The sequence below is a fragment of the Doryrhamphus excisus genome, linkage group LG4 (assembly GCF_037039965.1).
Source record: "Doryrhamphus excisus strain RoL-2023G ecotype Guam linkage group LG4, RoL_Dexc_Guam_v1.1, whole genome shotgun sequence".
Taxonomy (NCBI): Eukaryota; Metazoa; Chordata; class Actinopteri; order Syngnathiformes; family Syngnathidae; genus Doryrhamphus; species Doryrhamphus excisus.
In genome coordinates this window covers 6,690,208-6,706,787 of record NC_136360.1, presented here as the reverse complement: position 1 = coordinate 6,706,787, position 16,580 = coordinate 6,690,208, and the positions used below count along the sequence as shown (strand labels likewise).

General features: G+C 41.4%; 2 long non-coding RNA genes across 5 annotated transcripts in view; one reads left to right on the top strand and one right to left on the bottom strand.

Moving 5' to 3' along the window:
- Nucleotides 1-14,275, top strand: part of LOC131129894 (uncharacterized) — a 33,964-nt gene extending 19,689 nt beyond the window's left edge. For all 3 annotated transcript variants that reach the window (XR_013627261.1, XR_009129916.2, XR_013627262.1), the window contains exons 4-5: nucleotides 9,182-9,271; nucleotides 13,769-14,275. This is a non-coding gene — a long non-coding RNA (uncharacterized LOC131129894). The remainder of the gene's footprint in view (nucleotides 1-9,181; nucleotides 9,272-13,768) is intronic.
- Nucleotides 5-2,500, bottom strand: LOC131129895 (uncharacterized). Of its 2 annotated transcripts, none has more exons than XR_013627263.1 (3): nucleotides 2,205-2,500; nucleotides 580-759; nucleotides 5-444 (listed from the first exon to the last, which is right to left on the bottom strand). It is a non-coding gene; the product is annotated as an uncharacterized LOC131129895 (long non-coding RNA). The 2 variants fall into 2 exon arrangements; XR_013627264.1 differs by having other exon boundaries at nucleotides 2,197-2,210.
- Nucleotides 14,276-16,580: the final 2,305 nt, after the last annotated feature.

The following is a 16,580-nucleotide window of genomic DNA, read 5'->3' as shown; positions in this document are numbered from 1 at the left end:
TGAGTACATCACAACTCTTTATTACCTTCGCCAATTGTTTTTATCTGCATAGGTCTGTTTGCTTTCCATTGACATTGTTTGATAAACACTCCTGCTTAAAATCTTAGGAACAGTTGAAAAAACAAGCATCAAAGTGAAATAGGCTGTTCATCAGAGTAAACAAAAAACAAAAAAAAAAACATTGGATTGATGGATTGAGCTGTATAAGCAAGGCCTGTCGCAACGTGCCATTGCTGCTGAGGTTGGACACAGTAAGTCAGTTATTTAAAACTTCTAAAAAGATCCCACGGGCTATAGAATAAAAACATCAAGTTGGAGATCCCAAAACATTTCACTCTCTTTGAACCGGATGATGTGATTGGCTGTCCGTCAAGACGCAGGAGATCCTCAGCCCAAATGAAGGTTGTTACTGGTGCCGAGTGCAGTCCAATAATCAGACGGCATCTGCGAGAGAAGGGTTTTAAGAACAAAAAATGTCTTCAGAGGCCTCCCTCAATAGTACAAAATTGCCCATTTGGAAGTTGCACGACAATTTGCTACGCAAAACAATGAAAGGTGGAAGAAACTAGGAGATCCCACCTGATATGTTCCACACTGCACAGTTGAGGGGGTGCCATTATGATATTTTTCCTTCAATGGAACAATGGCCATTCAGGTTGCGCAGGGGTGTCAAACGGCAGATCCAATGCCAGGTCAACACTGCAGTTCACACTGAGGAATAGCGTCACTATTTTGGACAATCCTGTTTGTTTCCCTGATCTAAATACAGTTGAGAACATTTCGGGGTGAATTACGAGGGAAGTTTGCAAAAATGACCAGATATGTTCCAGATAGCAGATGACCTCCGTAAAGAATTTTTACCACCTGTAGTAACATTACCACTAGCCTCTTGGAAGCACTGGCATCAGTCCTTTTTTTTATTTTAGGAGGGCTTTGTGTTTTTTTTTTAAATGACGATCTTAAACTTTTGATCAGCCGATGAACAGCCTATTTCAGTTTAATGGTTGTTTGCAATAAATTGCTCCCATTTCACTCCTATTTCTTTTTGCATTTTGAAATTTTGAAGCTCTATTTGGGAACCTCTTTAAGGTCCAACAGCGCAAAATGTAAATTCTTATAATTTTTCAACTGGTCTGAAAATGTCTGAAATTGTGTCCTATTTCCTTGAGTAATGTCCATGTCCATGCCTAGTCACCAGTTGTCCTCCACTAACGGCAAGTGAATGCCTGCTTTCATGTGGATGTGAAACAAATCTAGTCTATTGTTATTAACTCAGTTTAAACACACAAGAGTTCACACACAGCTGAGTCCATTTGTAGTCTGTGGCAAAACAGAAGCATCCACCGAGGCATACATTATGTCCCTCTGATGAAATCACAAGTTCTCTGTGTTGGAGAAAGCTCTTTGGTTTTGTCGAAATGGCGCTTTGACAATGGTTGACAATGTCATGTGACTGCTTGTCCACATCCATGTTGATGTTCCAGGGACCTGCTACCTAGTTTTGCTTAATTTCCTCATAATAGTCATTTTTATTTTTTTGTAACACCAGTTTCACTTGACATAAATTGTGACATGGTGGTAAAAATATTATTTCTAAAATGCCCCTCATGCCATTGACAGGCCAAGTGACCAAGCCCCTGGTACAGGTCTTTGACCCACCAAATGCTTTTATTGTGTGATCAATTATGATAACCCTGTTAAAGTAGTGAAGTATAAATCCAAGTATAAATCCAAGCGTAGCTCCTCATAGATGCTGTGTGATCGTGCTGTTGTTATTGTGTGTACCAGTGAACTTATTAAAGCTCCACTGGCGCCTGCCAATCTCTTGGCACGCCCAGAGACTGGCGCCTTCGCTGTTTTTCGCCTGCGCCTGGCAGCGGCGGCGTGCTTACAAAATGGCCGATTGCTATCTGCCAGCTGTCTCGCTCAGCCAAGATGGCGCTTGCTCGGGCGGTCTCTTTAAGTGCCCACTGCCCATCTGCCCTCTAATTGTTTACACCTATGCAAATATCCTGTAATTGCATTGCACGGGTCGTCATTCTCACCCCTCCTTCTTCCTTTTTCGCCTGTAAATAAAGCCGCTAAATAAAAGCGATTCAAACCAACGCCATGCTGCAAGGCTACTGATTAAAATACGCAGCGGGGACAATTAGCGGGTGAATGTCGCCTGCCAGCGTCTTTGCATTTTAAGCTCACCTCATTACCTATGCAAATGCTGCTTTCTGGCTTCGGATGCTAGCTGAGAAGCGGAGCACCGCCGCTGTCACTCTCTCCTATCCCATCCAATCCTTGTGCCCCGCCATTTCTGAGACGCCGCCGTTGTTGCTGCATTGTGCCATATGTGACATCTGTGCAGGGCTTCATTACCAACCTCCGCTGACAGGCGCACTGTAAAGGAAAGAGAGGCCAATACATAATGACCTCATTAGCATGCTCGGCACTCCCTGCTATAGGCCCTGGTGTGCTGCTGCGCCGTGGGACCCAGCAGTGTACGCCCTTCTCACAGCACTCAGCATGCAACATTGTGTTAACACTCCCCCCTACCCCGTGCACACACACTAACACACACACAATGCGGCGCTTTATTACGCCTTGTCAAAGCGCAGGGGGATCAGGGCTATCCGTACAGAAGCAGCAGGATGCAGGCTGTCCGGTGGCCGACTTGTCGCTGCTTTAGAGCCTTAAAACGTGCTGGTGGGTACACCCTCCCCTCGCTGCTTTTGTGCCCTGTGTTTATGTTTGTGTGCGATTGCCCATTTCATGGTGAGCCCCTCAGGTATTTGTGGTCGTTTTCACCTGTCAGGGCTAATTAGCAGAAAGAGCCTCTCTCTCTTTTGCTCTGTGCGCGCCGTGGAAGTAGGCCATCATCCCCTCTGAAGACTCTCTGCATGCTGCCTGCATGGAGCTGCAATGTCACAACATATAGAATCCTCTTCTTGCAACAATGTTTAGAGGATTTTATATGAAAAACACAACATATTTTACTAAAGGAAGAGCAAAGCAAGTTTATTTACGGTATACAAGGTAATTCAAAGTGCTTTACAGAAAAGGGTAAACTCACTTCATAAAATCATTCCGTTCCAGTAGTCGAGCCTGCTGGAGACAAAGGCATGGATTAGTCTAAATCTGTTTTAGACACTTCCCTTGATTTTGGCAATGCCTTTTAGGTGGTAAAAAGCTGCTGATGTTATAGATTGAATGTGGCTGTTAAAGTTCACATCTGAGTCCATTATTACCTCTAGATTTCTAACCTGATGATTAGGTTTTAGAGAAAGGGTCTTAAGGTGACTAATAACAATTTATCTTTGTTTCTGTGGGCCAAAGACAGTGATTTCAGTTTTCTCTGAGTTTAGCTGGAGAAAGTTGTCTTGCATCAACACGCTGATCCGTTTGATGCAGTGCAGTGACCCTGTTCACCTGCCATCTGTGATACTGTACATCTGAGTGTCTGCATAGTTGAGATAGGACATATTACTGCTGCGTATTAGCTGCCTTAAAGGAATCATCTACAGATTGAACAATAGGGTTCCCAAGATTGACCCTTGGGGAACTCCACAGGTCATAGTCATTAACTGAGAAATAGTTTCCAATTTCTACGAAGTAGTTCCTTTCCTCCAGGTAGGACTTGAAGCAGTTTCGACCAGTATCAAGAGATTCCCATCCTGTTTTCCAACCTATGTAATAAGATCACATGGTCAACTGTGTCAAAGGCAGCACTCAGGTCTTGCAGAACTAAAACTGAGACTTTGCCCGCATCTGTGTTCCGACGGATATCATGTGTCACCTTGTACTGAGTAGCGCGGACAGAGACTTGTCTTCTAAACAATCAAGTGCCAGTTTTGCATAACAGATTAAGCAACTGCCTTATATGGAGGTCTCATATAATGGAAAATCTAGTGGTTCCATCCCACAGCATGTCTACTATGTTTTTGTGGAAGTATTTCGCAGCAGTATTCACCTTTGTTTTTGGGCTGTAAATGTTTGAAATCCTTCTGTGCTGCATGGACCCTGTGCCAACACTTTGCATCATAACTTATGTTCAATTATAGTTATGTATCTTTAAAAAAAATAGAATTTTAAGAGAGGGTTTATTTATGGCCCAGACCCTTTCAACTGCCTTATTCAGATTGAATGCAGCTTTTTATTTGCTTAGCTATTGATTGTGTGTGTGTGTTTGTGTGTCGCACTGATGTAATACTTGCTGAAAGCATTTGCAGCCATCGCTCAATTTTTTTCTGGCCCATTCCACTTGTCTTGCTCTGGTTCTTGTGAGCTAGCCAAGGAGCCTACTCAAAATGTGTCCTATTGGACACATTATATTATTTATTACACATTATATAATATTATTATATTAATATAATCTTCTCTTTCATGTGTTAAGCCATTAATACAAAGGTTTTAAGTTTAAATGCTGTTGAGGTAACTGTATTACTGTAATTTAATTGAGGAATCGTCTTCTGTTGTTCCAACTCCAGAGCCAACTTGAAGTCTGATTACAGTCATGAGGGCGGGAGCGGAGGGGGGGTTTGACGGTGGGGGTACATTGCTCCGAGTCAGTGATTATGTCATCGCAACAGGCTGCAAACGCTCCGCCTGGCCAGACAGCACTGAGGGCAGAATTATGAAGCCCGAGTGGAATGGAAGCTGCATGGGGAAAAAAAAAGGAAATGAAAATGGAGTAGTGCTGTATGTGTGATTAAACCGCCTGCTTGCACTGAAGTGAAAGGCCACGCTGCTCTACACAGACATGACCGTAATGAAACTGTGGAGTCTGAGGGGCTTGCTGCTCCCCCATGTATGATGTATGGTATGTATAGTGCTCATGGTCTCGTGACAGCTTAGTATGATTTTGTGCTGAAAGTAATGTACAGGAATTAGTAGAATGATAAAAGACTTCATTTTATAAGTGAATTTTCTGAGAAAAATATGCCTGAGCCCTTTTGAAAAAAAAAGTTATTATTAAATGCAGTGTTATGAAACATATTAGACTGGTATTTTCCATGTTATAGTAATAATAATATTACATATGATGTAATACAATGTGTATGAATAAAAAAATCTGACAGTAATAATAATAATAAATATTATTATTATTATTATTATAGATATTATTATTAAATAATAATAATAATAATTACTATTATATTATATTATATTATATTATATTATATTATATTATATTATATTATATTATATTATATTATATTATATTATATTATATTATATTATATTATATTATATTATATTATATTATATTATATTATATTATATTATATTATATTATATTATATTATATTATATTATATTATATTATATTATATTATATTATATTATATTATATTATATTATATTATATTATATTACATTTTATTATTAAGATGATTATTATTATTTGACTGCACTGAGCTTATGTTGCTCTAGTCTTAACAAATGTAGACCATAAGCTTGCTGGATTGAATTGTTGGTAGCTAAGAAGTTAAGGCATTGGACTGGAAATCCAATGGGGTTTCCTTGTGCAAGTCCATGATGCTTTGACTTTCTGGAATTTTGTCTTGCGGGACTAATAAGGGCTCATCTTACTTAAGACTATTCATTTTGATGTTGTATCATACACACACCAGTCACCACATGATCTCCAATGCAAATTGTTTCACAAATTGTTATTATTTACAAAGCTATGCTCAGTTTTGATGGACACTGCATGTCAGAGAGGTATTCAATTCACAATATTATGATGGTGGTAGTGATATCAAATTTCACTGCATCATAATTCAGGTATTTTTTTTTCACCTCGCGAGTTTATACAATGTGGCATTACAAAGCTAAACAAAATAAGGTGTTGAGTGTAATCTTGCCAAATCGAGTGCTGTGTTCCAACTGCAGATCAAGCGTGGAAACGGGCTGAGTGATGATGATGATTATGACGAAGGGGGTGTCCGTGCCATGGAGGAAGTTGCACTTATTATGTGGCTAGACAGCCCATCTGCACTGACGTCCATTCAGAAACAGGTTAGGACTGACCCGAGGGGTCAAGGTCAGGGGTGCGGTGGGGGCAGGAGGGCTGTCTTTATGTGTGTGTGCATCCCCCAGCTGGCCGACTGTCTGGAAGCTGCCTCAGTGTTTGCTTATTTTATAAGCTGCTTCTTATTGCTTCGCTCCATGGACAACTTGAAGCAAGGGAGAAAACAGGGGAGTTGATGGAGGGGTTGGAGGGGGTTGCGCCAGCCAGCTAGCCAGCCACTCGCCCAGCCTATGGCCCATCTCCAGAAGAGCCAGAAATCGGTAGCTCACCCTCCTGGTCAAACAACCCACCCCCTTGCCCTTCCAGCCCCACAGAGTGAAACCCAGTCAGACACTTTGACAGCCCCCCTACCTCCACCCACGTCTGTCTCAGTCTGCTGCTTCCTGTAATTTAACATGTCAGCTCAGGTTCATCTTGTGTGCACCCCAAGTAGATAGCTTGTGTACCTTTTATACTACTTTGGCTGCAACAATGCACGTACAATTGTGTAAAAGCCACCTCTTCACAGAGTAAAACAGTAAATCATAGGAAAGAAGTGATGAACAGGTGAGGTTTGTGCCTGACGCACAGCCATAAGACCATGCTGATGTGCATTTTGTTTGCTCTATGTTGTATTCTGGTGGTTTATCACTATATACGGTATATATATATTACATGTGTAGACTGCATTTCAGACAACATTATTAAATAACCGATATTGTAAATTCAAGTTAAATATCAGTATTGCACAAAATAAATAAGGCAACAACATGTATACTGTACATCTGCATTTTTGCACAAACGGGAAAAGAGAGATAAGAGAACATGACAGATGTATAAGAAAACAACATCAAATTCTAATCAATATTAAGACTGCACAAAATAAATAACTGCATGTAAAAAAATGATAAAATATCTAAATTGTGCACATTCTTATCTATATAAGACCTACACTTCACATCACACACTGTGCTTGCCGATATGTTACCAATAGTGTTTTAAAAGAACAAATTGTACAAAAAAATGTCTATATTTCACAATTATCAGTTAACTGGCATTCATAACTGTGACTCACCGCTGTCTTGTATCCATGTGCACTTGCACACACACACACACACACACACACACACACAAAAGCAGCCTCTGAGATGCAACCAACAATTCACATTCAATTTGGTGTTATGATTGACGATACATTCAATGGTTGCTAACATTAGTTGCTAAACTTTGCTGACAACAAACATAACCAGTCCATGTGTGCAGTACTTCAGCATAGTTAATGTACTAAAAGTAAGGGGGCAGCGGGATATAATGGCGTCTCTGAAGCATATAGTACCTTTAAGACACTTTAGGTACACTTTAGGTACCTACTGTATGTATTTACGCTTTGCCATCTTATGTCCGAATGACCTGTTTTGGATATGTTGACCTACTAAGTTGAGAATCACTGCTTTAAAAGGTTAACGGTGTGGAAAGCCTATGTAGTTTTCTTTCTGGAAACCTCTATATGGGGAAGACAATGCAGTTCTGTCTTTTCACTGTGACCATGTGGTGCTGACACAAATATTAAAAGTCCTTTTCTTTTAAAAGGAGGGACTGCAGTATGTGTGAGGAAAGCGGAAAAAATATGGAGGACGGGAGGAACGCTCCCATTCTTCATCTAAGGGGTGGGCGGGACTTCTGCTTCATTAGAGCGTCTGAAAGAAGGAAGCGCTCTCTCTCATCACCTCAATAGACGACGCCCCCTTTTCTCCTCGCCACAGCCTGGAGGCAGGAGGTGGGGGTTGAGGGGAATGCTCCACCACAAAACCAACCTTGTATCAACACCAACCCCCCCCCTTCCCAACCTCCTCCAGCTCCCCATCGTCTCAGCTCTCATGTTGAAATCAAGCTTAGTGATGGCAGTTTTTGTGACCACCTCCCCCATCGGCCAAAACCGCTCCACCGCTTATTCACTCACCTTGTTCACACACACACACAGCAGCCACCCACTGCTTAAATCCCTATCAGCATGTCAACTTAAATGTCTTCCCAGCTGGGGTTGACACACAGCCGTGCACACACATGCACATGCACGGCACACACAATCTTTTGCTAGCTGCCGGGCTTTAGCCTTCCTCCTCACTGACCCTTTCCACCTCACGTTTTGCTCTCTTATCCCATTCCACCGCCTCTCCTCCTGACTATATCTGCACCCACTTCACTCCCTCTGTTGCCTATATACTACTGCTTTTATTATTATATCATTATGCAGTTTTGTAACATGCTTTCGTCAAACGGCATTCTACACCTTGGGCAATGCACGCAAGCTCAGCCTTTATATCTGTGTGATTGAAAAGTTGCAGGAATCCCATCCTCTAAATTTGTCACGGCAACAGCTCGGGTCAGTTTATCTGCTAATAAAATCAGCCGCTGAAATATTTGCAGTCTGAAATAAGGTCCCATTTTTTTGTATTTTTGATGTACTACTACGACAGAATATAGCAAAAATGTGGTCCATTTAATATATCACTTTAAAGCAACACTAAGGGACAGTTCCTGCTTTTTTCTGAAATGTATATTTCTGAAATGTAATTGACTTTGAGTAACTTTTTCAACAACATATACTGCATATGTATATCAAGATAAATGATGGTGTTTATTTACTAAACTGCAGAGACTACTGGGCATTTACTCTGCTGTGAGAGTTGTTTCTGCCTCAAATAAGCAATTTCCATTTTTGTGTCCTTTTATGTCCTGTTTATGTTTGTGTTAAATATGCATGCAAACAAAGACAAGGTCAAAGCCTAATGAAGGCATGCTAAACAGTCTGTACACACAATGTCTGTACAAAGACAAAGGCAGCACAGATTAGGCTGTACTGTATCCTGGCTGGACCATCAATACTATACAACATAAAATTATGGTAGACCTTTTTTCTTTTGTCCCACTAAAACCATCCATTTTTTCCTAATCCATTCAATTGTTACTATTTTTGGGGGGTGTCAATGTCAAGTACAGTGCATTCTCATGCGACTTTGTAGCAACTATGAGTATGCATATGTGTTCAGTGTGTCAGCGTGCTAGAAAACTCACTAGCGACGCACACGGCATGGCTACACTCGCTCTAGTGAATAAACCCTGTGTCTATGCCTTGATGTGCACAAGCCCTTTATTTATCTTTCTTTCTTTTTTCATCAGGCACTAAGAGGACAGCACAGGAATGGTGAACGGGGTCCTTGCTGCATGCACGTGGCAAGATGGGAGGAGAGCAGGAATACGAGGAACACGGTGTGTGGATGCACGTACTATGATGACTTTGATACAATTATGCTAACACATGCACACACACACAAACACACACATGTGAATTCTTTTCTCATCTGAACTTGACGCTATGTGCAAGTTCATTGTTATTCATTTGACTGTCGTCCTGTGAGCCCTGTGAGACTCCTCCAGTCTGGGATTCCCAGGCAAGCCACACACACACACACACACCCATTGTTTCAGCATCAGGATGTCTATTTGATGTGTGTGTGTGTGTGTGTGTGTTCCATCCAAGCTTTACGTGTGTTGTGATGGTGAGCAGGTGACCTCATACATGTGTACATATGTAACTCCCTTTAAAAAAAATTAGCACCTCTACCCAAATTACACAAAATAAGGTTTTTTTTGTTATTCTGTGAAAAAGAACTCCCCTTTTTACGAGGTTGTTGTAAAAATGTAGCTTAAGTCCTGTAAACACACAAGTAGTATTTTAAATGATCTGTTCCGTTGTTCTTCCACAAGAAGAGTCCATAAAGAGGCGTTTTAAGACAAACAAGCTTGAAATGGCCCAAGCCCTCTTTTCACTTCTCTACACCCCTATTTGAATGGGTGGTTCCCATGGCAATGTGGTGTGGCGGTCCATTGGGAGGCCTCCAATGTTCAAGTCACGGTCACTTCTGATAGGAGAGACGGTTGTATAATGGAACCCAAGAATTGATCTAATGATAGATGTCTTTGCATCTACGTATGGGTGCACTCAGACCTAGCAGTCAGTGCCGTGCTTGGGCATACTTCACACCTAAAAGTCTGGTCCACAAAGCTCATGTCATTCCTGTTCACATCTGGACAGATGCATGCTCTCACAATAGACGTGTTATATAATTACTGTAATATCGTTACACCTTTCATAAGATAAACAAACCAAACAACTTGAAATAAGACTTGAAATAATACACAAAGTCAAAGAACATGGTACTCTCACTCACATACAAGAGCAGGCATGCACACAAAATAAATTGGTTCATGTAATTACTGTAATATGATCGCTTCTCCCGCTGGTTATTAATAATAACTGCCACCTTTCACAATGCAAATACGATTTACAATACAAAAAAAACTTGGAATAATCCACAATGTCAGGAAAGTTGCAGTAATAGAGCATTTTATAGTTGTTGCACACATAAAGGAGCAAAGATCCAGGGGTGTCCAAACTTTTTCCACAAAGGAATGAGACGCAGGCCACCAATGGAACCCCTGACTGCACTTTGAACACCCATAGTCTAAACAAAGAATGAAGAAGCACGTAAAAACTGTTAGTACACTGGTTTGTAACTGTTAAGCATCCACGTATTGACTGCTTCTTAATGTATGAGCTACTGAGTGATTTGGAGGGAGTGAGTGCGGCCCAGCAGGGGAGTGAGATGGGACTAGTGCCCGAAATGTACACTTGTCAAGGACGGAGGCACCACGGAGGCTGCAGCAGCGCTGTGGTTAACCACTGTTGTTTTGGTTGACATACTTGTGCATGCCTGCACCTAACATGCATGTAAGTCTGTTTTTAGCATTTACCTGCAACCAATAAGCTTCGTTCTCCCAACAAATGCTTTCAATGACACCCTTTTTGATGTATTTTCAGTTAAAAACCACATCAACGTCCCCTTTACTCATACCTATCTATTCACAAGTCACTTGCAGGCAGAAAAATCCCGGACATTATTATTTATTGTACCACAACACATCTCCTGTACATTGTTGACAAGCCATTTGCAGCAAGGTCACAAAAGGGCCGTGTCTTTCATTTTCAACCGCCTTGTGTCTTTTTCACACAATGCCACACCTTATATCACATTTGTCAGCACATGAACTGTTTGTGTGCATACGTCTGATACAAGATGTGTACTGTCAGAGCTATTAACGTACCGTCTGACTGCATCACAGCATTCAAGCGTCACCCCACAACACACACATTAAACGGACATAACATTAGGTACACCAGTTTGAATACACTCAGTACCTAACCAAGTGGTTAGCACACAGGCCACACATCTAGGAGATCGGAGTTCAATTCCACCCTCGGGTATCTCTGTGTGGAGTTTGCATGCGTGGGTTTTCTCCGGAAATTGGAGTCGCCAATTGACCTAGCATGTTTTTGGAATGGGGCGGCACGGCGGTCTAGTGGTTAGCGCGCAGACCTCACAGCTAGGAGACTAGGGTTCAATTCCACCCTTGGCCATCTCTGTGTGGAGTTTGCATGTTCTCCCCGTGCATGCGTGGGTTTTCTCCGGGTACTCGGGTTTCCTCCCACATTCCAAAAACATGCTTGGTTAATTGGCGACTCCAAATTGTCCGTAGGTATGAATGTGAGTGTGAATGGTTGTTTGTCTATATGTGCCCTGTGATTGGCTGGCGACCAGTCCAGAGTGTACCTCGCCTCCCGCCCAAAGACAGCTGGGATAGGCTCCAGCACGCCCACGACCCTCGTGAGGATAAGCGGTAAAAAATGAATGAATATTTAATCATTTGGCCAGCAAGTGTATGGGCCTCTTTTCCTCTGTTACTTTTTAGGCTGTGGTATAATTAGTATGCAGGAGGGAGGCAGCCATCTCTGAGGATGTACTAGAGAGCCAGACTGAGAACTTGAGTGGGGTAGGGTGTGGGGGTGCCCCCCTTTATAGGCTGCTCCTGCACCCAAATCTCAATGGGACGTCAGGCGGCGAACAGCATAGCCTGAATGGCTTGCCGAGTTGAGAGCCCACCCCCACCCCCTGAAAAAAAACGACCCCCCTCGCTTCTCAGACCCATTGAAGGGGTCCCAGACACCCTCCTTGTCAGCCACTGCACTCTGCATAAATTACACCCAAAAACCTCCCTAGTGTCTCGTCTCTCCCAACCAACACACACACCTCCCTAAGTGACTGTATTCCAAGCAAAACAGCCCTTATTTAGCCCCCCAAAGGACCTCCTCTCCTCAAATCCTGCACATTCCCTCCTCATATTTACCTCTAAATCTCTCCCACTCAGCCTCCTTTATATTCCCCACGTTCCCTCTCCCATATTCACTCTTCCTCCTCCTTCTATTCAGCAAGGATACTGTTTACATCTGTTTTCTAATCACCATCAGAGCCTCTCTAGACCTCACAGATGTTGTAATAATGCTGAGGGATTAGCAGGTTTAACACTGAGGCCTATTTAGGGAGAGTTTCTTCCCCTCCTGGGTGAATCCCGCCTCTTCCTCTTGTCTTTGACCTCTTCTTCCTTTTCTGTTCTCTCTTCTCCTGAAGATCCCACATCATGCAGAGCTCTAACTTTTATCTACAGTACATTTGCCGTTTACAAGGAACCCAACAAATAAGTTTATAGTAATACATCATCCCGCAATCAGATTTTTTCATTTGTCAGTGCTAGCTATCTGGTGTGACAATTAGCCTTGGTAAAATGTAGTATTTCCAAGATCGCTTTTTTAATTGTATATGTTTTACTCTAGTGAGTGTGAATGGTTGTTTGTCTATATGTGCCCTGTGATTGGCTGGTGACCAGTCCAGGGTGTACCCCGCCTCTCGCCCAAAGACAGCTGGGATAGGCTCCAGCACCCCCGCGACCCTCGTGCGGAAAAAGCGGTAGAAAATGAATGAATGTTTTACTTTAGATAGTTTGTAAAGACGTTGCCTTGGAAAAACATTTTTGTATTTTTCTATTATTTTATTTCCTTCTATTAGACTTTGGAATGGAAATAATTAATAATCATAATAATAATAAATACTACAAATATATTTATTTATTTTAATTAATTTTTAAACATATTCTATTTTACTTCATATGGGCATGGTATTGTAAAGAAGGTTTTAGGAAGTTATATTAAGGTATTTAATTTAATTTAAATATATATTTTTTTAAATGTTTATAGGATAAAGCATCCACTGCTGTTGCAGCTAGCATAATTTCTCGCAACGGTAACACCCCTTTGCTCCTCTAAAATAAAATATAATTAGATAGTCCTCCACGACTCAGCGTCACGCCGTCCTGTTTTATGACCAAGCAGATCCAGAGTGTGTGTGTGCGTGTTTGGGGTCAATCTATTTCTGTCTGGAAGCTAATCCCAAAGGTGATATTAGTCTGGTACGGGGGCAAACACCCCACCCCCTTACTCTTCTACATATTTGTGTGTGTGTGTTGATGCTAAGCTGCAGGCGTTAGGGTCAACCCGGAAGCCCAGACAGACTCTACCTTGACCTCTGACCCATCACTGTCTGATAGCTGTGGTTGGGAATGGGGGTAGGAGGGGAGGGGAGGGGGTTATAGGGGTCACACACGCCATTGATGCAGACAGCTGATAGACACACAAACAAACATACAGATACATGGACATATGTTGTTACTTTGTCTGATGTGCATCCTTATCGGGCGTGTGTGTGTGGAGCATTGGCTTCCACAGCTCACACATGCATAACAAACTGATTCTGACTGAAATCACCACCGTTTTGTTATTTCAAACTCAAATCACACCTTGTTATCCCTCCACAGATTGAAGCCCCACCATGATGATGGAAAGCAGCGATCAAGCAGCCGCCCCTGCAACAAAGTGTTCTTTTTGTTGTTATTTTTATAGGTTTGGTGGAAGACACCAGCTGGAAAACATCATTTCATGGATTTTTGCATGTGAGCAGGTAAGTCAGAGCAGTAAGTCAGGTGCGTTTAGGTTCATTTTAGAGAGAAGATAATAATAATAATAATTTAGCACCCAAAAAGTACAAATAAATATACACTACTGCAATAATATTGACACATGTACAAACTGATAGAGAACACAACAAACATGGTTTCATCATTATAATATAACAAATTCTCTACACAGTATATTCCAATAGTATGTATAAAAGTGTTCAAGTACTAGGTTTCAGATTGGATTCGTTTAATAAGTATTGTAGTTATATTTTATTATGGAATTTATTGTAAAAAAACAAAAAAAACATTGCAAAATGTGTGTGATTTCAATAAATGGCTGAATTAAAAAACTGCCTTTGTTTGTTTTTTGTCTTCCTCATTATATTCCTGCTTCATATGTTGAATGTTTGCATATCTTTTGACAACACAACAGTAAACATCTCATCTAATGAAGCCCCAAAACTCATAAATACATCCAAGTGACCAATAAACTGTTCCTATTTGGGTTCTACTGTGTCAGCTATGCATTGGATATCCATATAAAACAATTGCAGCATTTATGCATTGGGTTTCTGCTTGAGTTGTAGGTTTTGAAAACAATGGTCAGTCACACCTTGAAGTGGACATCAATTGGCTATCATTGTGTTTGGGCTTGTTTAGCATCAGCTGCCGTTGGAGTTGGGAAGGCAAGGTAAGTAGCGGAGAGTGAGGGTTGTGGGTCATCATACAAACCACCTTCATAACTACAGTGACGACCATGATCAGTACAATGTAACCAGGGTTAAAATCCCCAATCTTCCCCACACTCTTCTTGGCCCTTGAATGCACCATGTCTCATGACATGCTCACCTGGTTTCAATTAGCTAACCACAAGGTCCACAGCATTATATAAGCTACCCTGATGTCATTCTACAGTGGGAGAGAAGCCCAGGGATGGTGGCTACAGGTCATGGTTTCAAAAACAATTTGTTTTTTCTTGGGACCAGACCATTGCCTTTTTTTTTTAGGAGACTCCTTGTCTTTTGTGCTTTTTGAATCAACTAAACCGGTGAGTTGAATGTAATAGTGACAATGTTGATAGCTTTATACTGGGTTGATTTCTGATGCTAACACATGTTGGGAATGGTTCTATGGAAGTGTTTGGAGTATTTCAAGGTGTGGGTTTGCTAATGTTAGCTTAACATTAGTGTTGTTAGCCTATTTGATATGAAGTGGATCGTTTAGTTCATGCAGGCTAAGTGCCCTGCCTGTGGGATCCAATCCTCTGATGGTGAGCTAAGAAACAAGGCCAGGAGTCTGGACACCCTGCTTCAATTTATTCGCCTACGGTGGCATTTACCCAAAGCTCATGACCATAGGTGAGGGTAGGAGTGTAGCTCCACCGGTAAATTGAGAGCTTCACCATTCCGGTCAGCAGTCTTCACCACCACGGACTGACGGTAGAGTCGGCATCAGCATCCTAAGGTACTTAAACTATTCCACTTGAGGAAGGATCTCATCCCTGACCCGGAGATGGCACTACACCCTTTTTCCGTGTGAGAACCAGGTAATGTGGACAGTGAGGGTCAAAGGTCACGGCTCGATGAAGCCAGCAGGACATCTGCACAGGAAACGGGTCCGACAGCAATGTTCCAACTGTTGCTGAAACTGGACATCACTTGACATCAATATTTTGATCTGCCACAATGAATTTAAATACCTTCAGTGAGGGTTTTTCTGAGCAATATTTAGGTGGATTAAAAAGATTAATTCAATCAATTACATCTTATAGGGAATTAATCTCTTGATAGCATGAATGATACATCTTCATCTTTATAATGTCAAGGCTAAACGATCCTTTGCACTAATCACTTGAGCATGTCAATGGAGATTTCCATATTAATTTAGCTAATGAGACTTCTCATTGCTATGCTAATTGTCTGTTTTGACTTTTTTGCCAAAAACATAAATTTTCTCCCGGGGTCTTCAATTAAAATTGAGTAAGTTCCATCAATGCAATTTTTTTTCCCACATCTAGGTCTGAACCTCATTTTGCCTAAATCGCATTAAACGGACCGTTTTATATGACTGTGAAATATAATAAACCTTGGCACATATCCTTATTGTTTCAATATGACACAATTACCTTGGCACCTACGATGCATTTATTAAAATTCACATAAGTTATGTTTGACTGGACAAACAATGAAATAAACAAAAAAATGTAGTTAAAACTGTCACCTCAAGGTCAAAGTTGGCCTACACGTACGAGAGGATCAACTACCTTTTGCACTGATGGCTGAGGGGGAAAAAAAAACTCCCAGGCTAATGATAATGAGGACACCACACAGCAAAACCCGGCCAAAATTATCGCAGTAGCTCCTTATTTGTTGTGGGCAGGGGAGAAGTTCATTGTTCCGTCCTTTTGGATTAAATGAACTATCCAGCCACTTTCCACAATGGCATTTCCCATATTACTTGTATAAGATTGGATTTTCAGGACATGACCACTACCAAAACACGCTGTGTCTGTCACTCATGCACACCAAAACAAACTACATAACCAATCTTAACTTAATATTCATATTGTGTATTTTGTACATTGCTTGAATTCGATAGTGTGGTGTTCTTTTGAGTCTGGAGTGCATCATCTGATCCCATACGGTATCCACTCTGCACACTTGCAGGCCTC